Source organism: Ailuropoda melanoleuca, chromosome 17 (genome assembly GCF_002007445.2).
Source record: "Ailuropoda melanoleuca isolate Jingjing chromosome 17, ASM200744v2, whole genome shotgun sequence".
In the NCBI taxonomy this organism is placed as follows: Eukaryota; Metazoa; Chordata; class Mammalia; order Carnivora; family Ursidae; genus Ailuropoda; species Ailuropoda melanoleuca.
This window is the reverse complement of record NC_048234.1, coordinates 15849201-15863103: the sequence shown is the minus strand read 5'-3', so window position 1 is coordinate 15863103 and position 13903 is coordinate 15849201.

Genomic DNA, 13903 nt, shown 5'->3' with positions numbered 1-13903 from the left:
CGTGTGCACGGTGGGGGCACGTGTGTGCACGGCAGGGGTGCGTGTGCATGTGATGCGTGCAGATGTTGTTGTATCCAGGTACTACGTGTCTGACTTCAGCTGCTGGAAACTCACACCCAGGCACTGATTCAGGCCCTCTGAGCAACGGTCCTCTGTGTCCCCAGATGCCTTCTCTGTCCCCCCAGACAGCCTCTGTGTTCTCCAAACGCCATCTGTGCCTGGGCTCCTGCTCTGCCACCCAAGCTGGGCAGCCCCACCCGTGCCGGGAGCCTGGTGAGGTCAGGGCCCCCTTACCCTCTCGTGACCCTGGCCCTGCCCGCGGAACAGGTGGAGGTGTGCCTGGGGCTTCACGCGTTGCAGCCCACACGGGACTGACAACTAGCAGACTCACACGAGGAAGCCTCAGCAGGGTGGGGCGAGGTGGGTGTGGGCACTGCAGGCTGGGGCTGTCTGCCCACACAGGTTCTCCTCGGTAGCTGCTGGTGGCCCAGCCTGCTTTGCAGCCGGCAGGCGTGGGCGGGTGGGGTCCGGGGAACACATTGTAAGACAGGCTCATCTCTTTCCCAAATACCGGTGTGACCGGAGTCTCCACAGGAAAAGGCTGCACGACGTGTACTCCGAGGTCAGCGGGAGGTGACCCGGGAGCTTCCCCGTGGGAGAAAGACGGGGAGCAGCCCTGTGGGCATGTTGGGAGCAGGACCCCCGGGGGGGAGGGGAGGAAGCCAAGGGCCAGAGGCTGTGGTGAGAGGGAAGGAAGGACACCTCTTGGTGCTCTCAGGGCCCCAGGCTGGCCCGTGGTGGTCTGCACTTCCATAAACCGAAGGATTCAAGCATGTGCAGATAAACAGAGCGGTGTGTCCATGGGAAGAGACACATTTAAACACGGACAAGGTCCCAGGGAAGCATTCCCCCCACGTCCACCCCTCCCCGTGCTCCAGGGTGGTGGGCCCCAGCCCTCTGCCAGGCGGGTGGAGCCTGGTGCTGCATTGCTGATCAGAGGGCCCGAGTTAAGGACGTTTTGGTGCAGGCCCAGGAGGGAGGGCTGGGAGCAGAAAGCGGTAGACTGGCATGAAGTCTGGGATGAGAATGGGCCCAGCCATTCTCAGCCCGGAACGCTGGGGGGCCTCGGGGGCTGGGCACTGGGGACCCACCAGCCCTGAAAGGAGGAACCCCCAGGCCTGAGGAGGCTGGTGCCCTCTCCTCCTGCCTCTGGGCCTCCCTTGCCCCCTTCTCAGGCCGGACCCCTGATGCAGCTTAGCCCCATGCTATTCCCAGGCCAGGGTCCCCCTTGATATCAGCTCCCCGGCCATGTCCCTCTTGCAGCTGTGCCCCTGATGTGCTGGGCTCTCTCAACTCTGGGCCTGCAGGTTCTCTGCCTGGGGAGCCCTTGTTCCCCCAACTGGATGATGGCCGGCCCACCACGCAGACCCTTGGGGAGCTCCCCCACGATGGCCTGTCCCTTGAGGCCTCGTTTTTCCTGGGAGATCAGGGGCACTTTACCCAGAAGGGCCTGGGCTATGTTCGAAGCGTGTGGAGCGTGGCTTGCATGGCTGATGTGTGGAAGGTGCCTGGGCAGAGACAAGGGGGTCGGCATGACTGAGAATGGCAGTCGTGCTGCACGGGCATTGTGCAGGGGAGGGGTCTCCAGGAGAGAAGCCCGTGTCCTGGGTGGGCCACACAACATGGGATGTCTGGGTTCAGAGAGAGGGTGATGTCTGGACCGTTCTTGGTAAAACTGAGGCAGGCTGCTCTGCGTCCCTCGGTGCTCCCTGGCACCCTCGCTGGGGCATGAGCTTTGGGGCCGTGACCAAGGCCAGGTCCCAGTGGCAGACTTATATAGGGTGCGTCCTTGGGCTGAGTAGGTTGAATTAATGCTTAAAATTGATACCAGGATGTGGCGAACTTGAATGCGAGTCCGTTGGTTTTCATTTGACAGAAAGTGTGCAGTGGGGTCTTTGCTACCGTTTTCGTGAAGGGAAGTACAGTATCTGACCATAGGCTTTTAGAAATAGACATGTTTGCTTTTTACGGAGCCCTGAGGGGACTCTGGGGTCTGGGGTCCGGCGGGGCTGCGGTGGTCCCGGGCGGGGCCTGTGGACCCAGCTGCTGGATGAAGGGCACCTTAGCATGGGAAGTGGGACCGAAGTCAAAAGCTCCTGTTCTTTACGCGGCTTGTTACTGCAAATCTGTGAAAATACCCTGAAAGTGCAGAGCGTATCGCAGGCTCGAGGAAAGTTTGCAGGTATGTAAATCGTACACCACTCCTGTCAGAGCATGAAGAATACTTGAGCTCACTGCCTCAAAGGTTCTTTGAAGCCAGAGACCCTCTGCGCCCCTCACGAATGACGGGACACAGCGTTTCCGTGATGCCGGTGTGACCGGGGCCACTGTTCGCCCGTGGTCCATGTCCTGACAAGCTGGTCTCCAGCTCCCTGGCCCCCGGGAGCGCACCTTCTCGGAGTCCTGACGAGCGCCATCAGGAGGCCCTGAAAGTCGCCCCAAGCCAGATGGGGCGCAGCAGGCCCGCGGAGCCCACGCGAGCACCTGCCGTGGCCGCCCTGCCTCTTGCTGCTTCCTCCGAGCCTGGCGCTCAGGGTGCCGTCACCAAGGGCGCTGGGAGGGTGAAGGAGGAGGGGGAGGTCCCTGGAGCAGACACCCAGAATCGGGGGGCCATCCAGGCAGGGTCTGCTTCCTCCTGCCTTCTTGTCACCGTCTTGCCTCCGCTGCCTTGTGGATTCCTAGGAGCCGTCCCATTCGAAGAGGCAGGGACCGTCCTGCCGGCCTCGCAGGTGGGGTGGACGTGAGCCTTGTGCGCTGGGTGCAGGGGTTTCAGGCCTGGGGTCTGGGACTGAGCAAGCATCCATCCTGCCAGGGAGGACGCGGCACCTGCAGCCCAGCGTCAGTCTGCCACGCAGGCACAGCCGGTCCCTGTCTTATACCCAAGCCTCGAACCCTCGGTGTGTTGTGGCAGTTGCCTCCCCCACCCAAGTCACGTGTCCGCTTCCCTCAGCGCCGGACACGTCAGCCAGTCCTCCATCCTGGTGGCTGCCGTGACCAGGAGCCGGCGGCATTGTGGGCAGCACACAGAGCTCGATGTCCACTGTCTCCAAGCGCGGCTGTGTCCCAGGCCCGCATCCTCCCGTCGTGGAGGTCGCCGTTGCCCACAGCAGCAGTGGGGTCTCCCTGCCCACTGTCAGCTCGGTTTTGTTACCAGCAGGTGTGGGTGTGGGTGCTGCCGCCCCCTCACCGTGCCCCTTTCCAGGCCTGCAGGGTCACAGGGACGCCCACCTTCCCCTCACAGACCGCAAGCGCTGGTCCCCAGCTGAGGCACACCCACAGGGGGACGTGCTGATGGGCAGCGGTCAGGAGGCAGCCGCGGAGCTCCTCGGCCAGCGCATGGCTTGGTTTCTGGGCTGAGGTTCACTCCTTTCAGCTGTGCTGTGGCCAGCAGTGTGGAAGTCCTTTATCCACGTCCCTGCCTCATCTGCCCTCGCCGCGAGCCCCGGTGCCCTGACTCTCCCTGTCTCCAAGGCTGGACACTGACGTCCGGAGGGGCTCGTCCAGGGCGCTTCAGGAGAGCCCGCAAGGCGGCATCCCCCATCCTTGCCCTGGAGCCCCAGCCCTCGGGGACCACCGTGATCTGGCCTGCACAATCCTCGGGCCCCGAGGGCCTGGCCCTGGACCGGACCCCTTGTCTGTCTTCACATGGCTCCAGGGCGCCTTTCTCCTGGGGGAGCACAGCTCCTTCCTCCTTCCTCGGCCTGGGCTGAGCCCTGCCCCGCACCCTGAATGAGCCCACACAGGAGAACAATCGGGCCCACATCGTGCACAGCCTGCCATTGATAGGCACAAGAATAGGGCAAGCGTGTTCCACGGCCCAAGGAAGGCTCACCGCAGGGCCTTGTCCCACTGCTGAAGGGTGCCTTGTGGCGTGTGGCTGGTCCCCGCGGCCCCGCCCAGGCTGTGCCCTGGAGACCCCGTGGTGTCAGGACGGACGCCCCCGGAGCACAGGTCCCCGTGAGTGTGGGGCAGACGGGGTCCCGAGCGCCGTTCTCCTGTGGGCAGTGTGGGTCAGGGACCGGCCCGTGAGTGCAGCCCCGGGAAAGGTGAGTCCGGCTGGGTGGGTGGTGGGGTTTGGCTTATCGCCAGAGGTGTGTTTTCTTTGTTCCTTTTGTACAGATGGTATGATGTGGTTTTTTTCTGCTAGAAGAATTGAGAGCGCGTACAAACCGCTGGGTGCATGAATGTGTACAGATCTGAGTTTGATCGTGTTCTCAGTGCTCGCCGTGTGTGATCGCAGTCAGTCCTCTGACGGACTGGGGTGACGTGCGGTCGTCCCCACCCAGCTGACCAGGGCCCTGTGGCACATGCTGCCTTTCCCATCATTCCTGTGCACGGCCCTTCGTTTTCCCAGTTCTCACGGCTCAGCTGAGAGGGACCGAGCTGAGGAAGCAGGCGGGCATCCTTCTGTCTCCAAGTGACCGAGGCATGAATGGCCTGCCCCTCTTCTCAAGGACCGGAGGGGTATGTGTGTCCACTGGCCAGCAGGCGTGATTCTGGGCGAGCGCCTGCTGGCTTGGACACGCTCCTGGGCCCTTCGCCTGGGCGGCTGGTTTAGGTCCCTCTGGACGTGTCATAGCAGATGTGTCTCCCTGTCTCGTGGGCTCTCAAGGAAGCCAGTGAAGGCCGTGGGCACCGAGGGAGTGGCCGGAGGCAGAGACACCCAGGCCTGTCTGTGCAGGGATGGCGGTGGAGAGGGCCGGGTGTGGGTGGACAGGCTCCAGGCCCTGAGGCTCTGCACACGGGAGCGGGTGTGGCTGCCGCCCAGGGTCTCAGCTGAATCCTAGTTGGCACAGCGAGGGGCACACCAGGCGCCCTGGCCAGTCTGGCCCAGGAAAGTGGCCAGTGCTGTCCCTGGGGGGGGTGGGAGAGGGCCTGAAACACCAGGGACCCTGCAGCGCCTGCTTGAAGAGGCTGCTGGTGTTTCGGGGCTACATAAAAAGACCCAGTGGGGGGAGAGCCATGAGGCTGAGAACTCTCAGGGCTTGTGCTGAGACTGGAATTCATAGAGGCCTGGCTCTCAACGGGGTGCTTGTAAGCCTTCCAAAATCAGGGTAGAATTTGCATCTGAATGACCAATCACGAGGAGCTGGCAAAGGAATGTGTTGGTTTTCTTGTTATTTTGCACTCCTTGTTAACAGTCATTTACATTTTTATTCTACTCCTGGCCATTCTTAAAACTAATATTACCTGGCGGTTGCCTTGCTCCTGATTTCCCAGCCTGCACTTCTGCATAGGCACCTCCCCCGGGCCCCCCCCCCCACGGAAGGGGTGCGGTGTTCCCCTCCCCCTGCAGAGCCCCCATCCTGCAGGGCACCCAGGTGGGCTCAGAGCTCTCAGAAGGCAGAGGGGTTTGGTGTGGACATCCCAGAATAACAATGACCTATGAATTACTTCTCAGCTTCAAGAGGTTGGGAGAATTAAACCTAAAAAACTCATTTTTTCTGGAAGAAGAACGCAGGACTTGTGCCGCTCCTGGGCCACATTACCAAACAGCAGTGGGGGTCTGCAAGAGACAAAATAAGGAAGGGCTTCTGTGGACATCTGTGTCCTGATCCCTGGAACCTGCAGATACAGTTGACCCTGGACCGTGTGGGGGTGGGGCGCTGACCCCACACAGTCGAAATCTGTGTAGAATGTTTGTTGCCCGAAAGCTTAACTACTCACAGCCTGCTGTTGACCGGAAGGAAGCCTTACCTATACATCGAGTCAATTAACACATGTCTTGTATGTTGTATGTATTATATGCTGAATTCTTAGAATAAAGTCAGCCAGAGAGGAGAAAATGTCATTAAGGAAATCATGGGGAAGACAAAGTCCATTTATAGTATGTCCTGTACTTATTGAAAAAATCCACGTGTAAGAGGACTCGTGGTTCAAACCAGTGTGGTCTAAGGGTCAGTTGTATGTTACCGTACATGGTAAAGGGACTTCGCAGGTGTGATTAAGGATCTCGAGATAGGGAGATCATCCTGGATTCTCCAGGTGGGCCGTGAATATAATGACAGAGTGCCTAATGAGAAAGAGTCAGGAGTGCAGAGAGGAGAGAAGATACTATGCTGCTGGGTTTAGGGAAGGAAAACTTTTCCTCTACTCTCTTAGGTTCGGTCAGTGGGGCCCGTGAATTAAACTGACAAATGAGAGATTAACAGGAAAAAGGCACACAAATTTTAATATTGTCACATGCACAGGAGCTTTGCAGAAAAGAAAAACCGAAAGAAGCAGTTAGACTTGGGGCTTATATATCATTTTAACTAAGAGCGGGAGGAAGGGACATGAGCCCAGGAATGCAGGAGGCCTCTGGAAGCTGGAAAGGCAAAGGATGGATTCTCCACTGGAACCTCCCAAAGGAACCGGCCAGTTCTTGGGTGTGAGCCCAGGAAGTCCCACGCCAGGCTTGTGAACTCCAGAGCCATGAGATGACAACGTTTATGTTGTTTGAAGCCCCAGAGTTTGTGTTGATTTTCTACAGCAGCCATACGAAGCCAGCACAGGTCCCTCAGGATGTGATCTTGTGCCCAGAAGAGCTTCACAACCACTTACACGGACAAAGGACGTGAACGTGTCTGCGCAGCAGAGAAAATGTAACATCCAGCGTGAAATGTCATCATACAGGCCGGTGGTGCTTGGACTGTGTGAGGATCACTGGGAGGGCTTGTGCAGACTTGGGGGCCTGGGGGGACGACTGTGTGCACCCCAGAACGCTGCTCGTTCCTGCTGCTGGTCCGGGACAGAGCTTCGCATCACTCCCTGTAGACCACGGGCATGGTCGGCGTGTAGAGCAGGGAGCAGGTCTGGAGGGGCCGGCAAAGGACACGCAGTATTAAACACCAGGAGGACGATGTTGTGTGCCTTGGGACACGTAGGATGGAAGCAGGATGTGTGGGGGGGGGGGCTCTGCCCTGGCCTCAGCCACACCGAGAGGGAGCCCCTGGTTGGGGCAGGAGGGTCCAATGTGACTCGGCCTCTGCCCTGTCTGCCAGCCCCTCCTGCCCTGGGGACCTGGCAGGCACTGGGCACGGGGCGTCCGTGCTTTCACGGCTGGGCGGGCAGCCACAGGCCCCAGCATGCACACGCAGAGAAGAGTGTGAGTGGGGTGTGGGAAGCACCTTCCCCACAGGCCCAGCCTAGGGAGGGGGCAGGGCTGGTGGCGGATCTGGGCAGAGGCCACCGCTCCTCGGCGCTGGTGAGGGCGGCTATGGGTTCCAGGTGCAAGACCCCGCCACAGGCCTGGGCGCCATGCTGCTCCCACGTGGCCGTTGGTTGGATTGTGGCCTGTCACAGTCTCCTGTGGCCTTGCCCGTGACACAGTTTAGCTCAGATGTTGGCCAGTGGCCCCTGTCGGACTTCGGATGTGACCTCCTTCCTCTGCCACGGTTCATGACTTTGGGTGGCCGTTTTGCAGCTTCCGTGTTTCCGGGGGTGCGGCGTCCTGGCCCCGCGGGGCTGCCAGCTGTACCGCTGCACATCGGGTTGGCGTGAGCAAGGCCGTCAGATTTGTTTCCTTGTGGTTGCCTCGGCCTGTTGGGTCACTTCCTGAAATTCAGGTCTGAGCGCTTGGCCAGCACGCGGCCCCGACCCTTTCCAACGGCCCGTCTGCAGGATGCGGCCCCCGCCCCCCATGAACTCAGTTCTGGGGGTGTGCCATGCTGGGGGGATCGGACGTCATGCTCCCCACTGTGTGTTTGGGGGAGCCGGCATCACGTGGGAATGAGAAGCGTCACACTTTGTGCCAGTCACTGTTGATGTCCCCGCGCGCATGCCTTCCAGGTGGAGCCCGTGTCAGAGGCCTGTCCCCAACCCCGTGTGGAGGGAAATGCCTGGAGGGACTCTGCCCCTCACTCCGTATGCGGGGGAGCTGTGTGACCTTCCTGCCACTCCTGTGTCACGTCGACACAAGCCACGGAAAGGTCGAGGGCCAAGTACCCCCAAGAGCTGGTGTGTTCCCATGAGTGGCAGCTCTGTGTGCCTCTGCGTTGGCTCCCCATGCCCCCCGGGTGCTGGGCGCAGGGTGATCAGCCGGGTCACCTTGGAGGGCTCTGGAGGCACCTCGAAGGCGGGTCGACGGAATGCCCCTTCCCTGCACGGAGGGAAACGGTGCTCGGTTGTGTGAACTGCTGCATTTTCTTTATCCGTTCATCCCTGAAGGGACACTTGGGACTGTAGGGGGAGGGAGCATCTCCCATCTCCCCTTCTGGGTCTGTGGCCAGTCTAATAATTAAATTAATGTAAGACATATCAACAGGAGAAAAGCGAATTTAGTTTTGTACGCATGGGGGCCCCAAAGATATGACTCTAAGAAGTGACCAAAGAGGGCAGTTTTCCTACGTGCTGGATGAAGAAACAATCCATTTGCGAAGAATGGACAAGACAAAGGGCTTTGGGCTCTGGGTGGCGAGTCAGTGGAGACGTAGCGAGGTCTCTGCACGCACAGCCCCCTGGGCCGCCTTTCCCTGCTGCTGGCCCTGAGGCTGCCTTCCGCTCCCGGTGCAGGGAGGGCATCCTCCCCAGGGGAACGTATCTCCTGCTTCCGGGGGAGGGGGTGCCAGTGTCCTTCTGGTGCGGGCCCTTCTCAAGGACCTTGAGTCCAGCATGGTCAGTATGCCCGAGGGGCACATTTTGGGGCCACGTGTTCTGCTCCCCTCAGGCCGCTCTCAGCTTCCAGCTGCTGTGAATACTCCCACTGTGAATGTAGGTGTACAGATTCGTGTTTGAGACCCTGCTTCCAGTTCGTTCGGCCGGGCTCTCAGTCTCCCTGGACTCGGGGATCCGAACCCCAACTGGGGGCAGGGGCTGCAGAGAGGACGCCCCTCTGGCCAGCCGCTGTCTCGAGGCCGCACCTACTGGGGTCTGGGGTGCATTTCGCTCTGCACTCACCTGTCACGGGGTACGTTGGTCAGCCCACCTGGCTTTTCCGTGTGGTTGCTCCCGTTGCCATCGTTAGGAAAGAGAGCTGGAGGGGCACCCACTGCGTGTGTCTCAGCGTTTCCGGCTCTCGCTGAGGCGGCTATGACTGTGCCCCCTGGTAACAGCCTCCCCTCAGATCTAGGCCCCAGGTCGCCCTTAGTGTCCCCTCCGGGCTCTCCAGGTGTGCAGAACAGCTGCCCAGGGCATCCCGGAGAAGCTGCCTGGTGGGCGCTGACCTCAGCCCTGCTTCTGCCTTGTTTGCAAAGGCTGGTGTGCACTTGTCACCTGGGTCCTCCCATGGCAGTCACCCGGGGCTTCCTCTCCCGACTGCCAGTGTTGTGGAGCGGGGCCGGGTCTGCCTTGCACTGGGTGACAGGGTGGCCGGCGTGGGCCTCAGTGACATGGGTGGAGGGACGGAGAAACTGAGGCAGGGCAGAAGCTGTGTGTGGCCAGGCTCGGCGGCCCTGCGCCTGGCTGTCGGGGACGGCTCTGCACCAAACCTCGCGCTGTGTGGGCGCTAATGGCACTTCATCTCTCCAGAGGCTCACGCTCCAACCCCTCCAAAGTTCAGAGATCCAGTGGCAGCCACTCCCAGGAGCGGGGAGGGCTGTTTAATTTATATTCTCCGAGAGACAGCCAGAGCCTGGCTGAGTCACGGCCGCTGATGAATGTTTTAGACGTAGGTCGGTAAGGTGAGTGCGGGGAAACGCCGTGTCCAAGGCAGCCTGGACCCTGCTCCCACCGTCCCTGCCACAGGCCTCCCTTTCTGGGCGCCAGAGGCGAGGAGTGGGGACGGGGACACGGGGCGGCCAGGACTGAGGCGTGGGCGTTCAGGCGCGCGGGGTGTGCCAGCCAGGGACACCTGTCCTGGCCTTGGCTTTCTTGAGACGCCGACCTCCCTGCGGCCCCCCATGGGTCTTCCCCCTCTTTCTGCGCTGGAACGTGACTGTTAGGTCCCCACAAGAGCCGGTATTCACGTCAGCACCACCTGTTCTCAGGTGCCCTCGAGGAGCCAGGTGCCACTCTGCCCGGGACGTCCTTTAGGAGAGGACCTGAGGGGCGGAGGCCGGAGCGCGCAGGGGTGCGTCGCCGGGGTGCCTTTCCTGAGCGCTGAGGGCACACTCTTCCCTTCTGATGTCTGTCCTGGGGCGAAGGTGTAGAAAGAGCACCGCGTGAAACCTGGCAGGCGATCTTTTTACGGCTCTGCCATGATGGGCGCATCTCTCGAAAGGCTCAGCGGACGCCGCCAGCCGCTCCCCGGAGGGTTTTAATCACGTCGTCGCTAACAGTCGTGGTTGCCGCCTGCGTGCTGAGTCGTGGGGAAAAGCCCACGCACGCTCTGAGGCCCGCTCCGTCTTGCAGCTCAGCACCTGAGGGGACGGGGTTAGTAGCCGGCCTGGGTCACACAGCTCAACCTGGGCGGCCGGGCCCTGATGCCCTGCCTCACGTGCGTCCCTCTTTGGGGTAACTGGACGGCCAGGCTCGGCGGGGCAGGACACACGCGCGTGGAGGGGAACGAGGCGTAGACGCCAGGAACATGAAGCCACACGCGGTCCTGTCCGGCGGAGGGCCAGGAGGACGGAAGTGTCCTCAAGGCTCCTGGGGACCAGGCCGCCTTCCCCTTCACCACGGGGTGGCCTGAGAGATGGAGAGAATCTGGGGAAGCTACTGACGGTCGGAAACATCGTGATGTCTGGCAAGAAAAACACAGAGGTGCATTTTCTAACGCAGACGCGGTCAGGAGCTGCAGCAGAATCCGCAGAAGGTGGTTAGACACGCCCTTCGAGCCCCCGGCCCAGAACTCAGCCCCACGTGCTGCTCGTGCACCTGTGACAGGTCACGGCCTGGCGCTCGGGGCTTGCAGATCAGGTGCACCTGGCCCCGGCGAGCTCACCTGAAAAGCGGGCGGTGCTGCCCTGCCGGCAAAAGGGAGTCTGCGTGGGCGAGCGCCGGGTGCTTGGAGCGGGCGCCACCCTGGGCCCTGCTGAGCGCGAGTGTCCCTGACGGCTCTTTAGGTGAGTAAGCGTACGTTTAAGTGCTGCTTTATGCTCTTCTCGTTGCATTTAATAATACATGCGTCCATCCGAGCTTGTCAATAAGCGTGGAGCCGATGGTCTGCGGTGCCTGCGTAGCGGGCCGGGGATCCTTTGTGTAGCCAGGTCCTGACCGGTGCCCGTTTAGACCATAAATCCTTGCTGTTGAAGCCACGTGGACGTGCACGTTCTCGAGCTGGCATCCTTCTGAACGGGTGGGGTTGCTGAGGCCAAGGAAGCAAGCAGGGCTCGTCAGACTCCTGGGGAAAGCCGGGCCTGCTCCGCCCCCGCTGGAGCCGGAGGCCAGGTGCCACTGTAGGTGGGGTGGGGACTTGCAGCCTGGCCACAGGCACTCCCCACAGAGGCAGAAAATCACTGGAGATGGAGGGGTCCCAGCCTGCTGACGGCAGGTCCCTGCAGGTGGGGGGGTGCTGTCCAGCTCGGCTCTCCTCGGGCTTTGTGGGGTAGAAGAGAGGAGGCCCCAGGGACTTGGGGGCGGGGGGGGGGGGGGTCGGGCAAGCTTGGGCAGGCATTTCGAGTTTCCCGTCTATATTTCAGAAAAAAATCCATCTGGCTCTCAAATTTCGTGAGGAGTGTCCTCCCTGTGGCTGAAATGTTTCTAGAGCCTTCCGTCACCTGGGACGCTGTGGGTGGGATTGCCATCTGAGGCAGGGAGCCTGTCCGGGGCAGCCAGGCGTGCCCACCTCCCGTGGGGCCCCAGCCAAGCTCCAGTCGGTCAGGGAGGAGCGGGAAGCTTGCATGCAGGGTTAGTAGTTAGGGTTGTCATTCGAGTGTTCGTCCCTGCCCGAGACGGCTTGACATTGAACACACACCCAGGCACCACGTTCTGGGAGTGGAACTGGTCACTCTTCATTCGCCCTTGGTCTTTGGCACGGTCAGTAGTATCACCTGCTTGTTAGGCTTTTGAGCTGGGAAGAAAAAATGAGGACTGTGGAGCCTGGATGGACCTAATTAGCCAAGTGGGTTTATTTGGAAAGGCCCACACCTGCCANACTCCAGAGCGGGCCTTGGTGCCGCCAGCCAGGTTCAGGCCGTCTTGGGGGGGGCGCCCGCTGCACCCCTAACCTGGAGCACGTGTGAGAGGTTGGTGAGGAACTGGATTGAAGTGAGCCTGGTGAGGCCAGCTCTGTGCAGTAGCTCCGTGAGGCCCCAGGTCAGGGCCTCCCGCGTGGGGGAGCATTGGCTCTCCAGTGGGGAGGACTCAGAAGCTGGTGTTGGGCTGGGGGCAGACGCTAGGTTTCGGGCTCTGAATGCACTACTGGCTGCTGGCGTGACTTCTGGAAGTGTCCAGGCCTTGGTTTTCTCATGGGTGAAGTAGGGATGGCGATGGGGAGGAGGATGTCTCTGGCTCATCGAGTTGCTAGAAGAGCCCCAAGCAGTCCATGTATCCCTGGTGACACGTGGTGACCTGACCAGCTCTTCCTCCTCCCCCTGCCCCCAGAAGGTTGTGCTGGGATGACGAGGACGTTGGGCCTCCCAGATGCGTCTCTGGGAGGGTAGCTGCCAGTGGGGGTAACCCTGGGGGTGGGGGGAGCTGGGGAAGGTGAGGATGGGGTCTGCCTCCAGGCTAGTGGCAGGTGGTCCGTGCCTGGTGNCCTGGTAGGCACATGGGGCGGATGTGGTGACGGGCAGCCTGGCCGTGGGGCTCTGCAGGCCTCTCCCCGCCCCTCCCCCAGCCAGCACTTGGGCTTCCGGGCCACAGCTTCCGGTGCCTGGAGGGTCTGCGGAGGCCTTGAGGGACCCGGGGGTGGGTAGGGCGGGGCCACGCCAGCCCCTAGGGAAGCTGCATCAGTGGCTGACAAGGTCAAAGACTGGAGGAGTGCTCTGCTTTTCCTGGTAGCCCCACGGCCGGCCAGCCGGGTAGCATCTGGTTTTCTGCTCTTCTGGGTGGCACTTCCTCTCCAGGGGTGCTCCCCACCCTGTGGCTGGAGGTAAGGCTAGCACTGTTGGGGTGCCTGCACAGGTGGCGTCCCCGTGCAGGGTCTGAGCTATGCGGGTGGAGGCTGGGCAGGGGTGGGGGGCCGTCTGCGTCTCTGCTGCTCCCTGTCTGAAGTGAGGGGGCCAGACTCGGGGTTCTCACAGGCACCAGATCACGTGTATGTGTCATGGGGAGCTGTGCCTGGTGCCTGGCCCAGGATGGCCACTCTGTCTGTTACCCCATGGCCCCCTGGACGTCCCTGCCTGCACATGGCCTTCAGTGGGCAGTTGCAGGCCAGGCCCATGTCCTTCGCTGTGTCCGGCATGCAGTGGCTCGGGTGTCCCCAGCAGGGACGTGGTGGTGGTGGCACCTTCCCGTCTTGACTGTGTGTGTGGTCACGGGAGGCAGAGTGCCTGAGTCAGGCTGGCTGCATGTGCACTTTGCAGCGAGAGGGGGGCCTTTCTTAAATGGAGACTAGCCTCCAAGGCGCTCCCAACTGCACCGGGCTGCAGCCCACCCCAAGGGGCCCTGCACCAGCCAGCCCGGCCCCGCACGTCCCAGGAGTGAGGACAGCAGGACTGGGCAGAGCCTCCCCAGGAGAGCTCAGCCCTGGGCGGTGGCCGTCAGGGACCTGCCAAGACCTGAAGGGCACTGCTTATGGCCACCACGTGTCCCCGGGGGGGGGTGCCTTGCTCAGCCTGTTTCTGTGGCGGGACATACCCACCGTGCTTGCACAGAGGCGGCCCGGGAGCGGGTGGCATGTGGGGCGGCCCCGAGCTCTGCCTGGCAGGCAGCACGGCCAGCTGGCCAGGTTCTGGGACCAGTTCTGCAGGAAATGAGACCTCAGGTCCCGTCACCTCCAGTAGACAGGGCCGTTGATACGCACACACACCCTACTTCCCGAGTCCTTGGCAGAATACAGTCCCACTTCCTCAGCCCTTTGCCAGCTGAAAGGCAGGGAAGC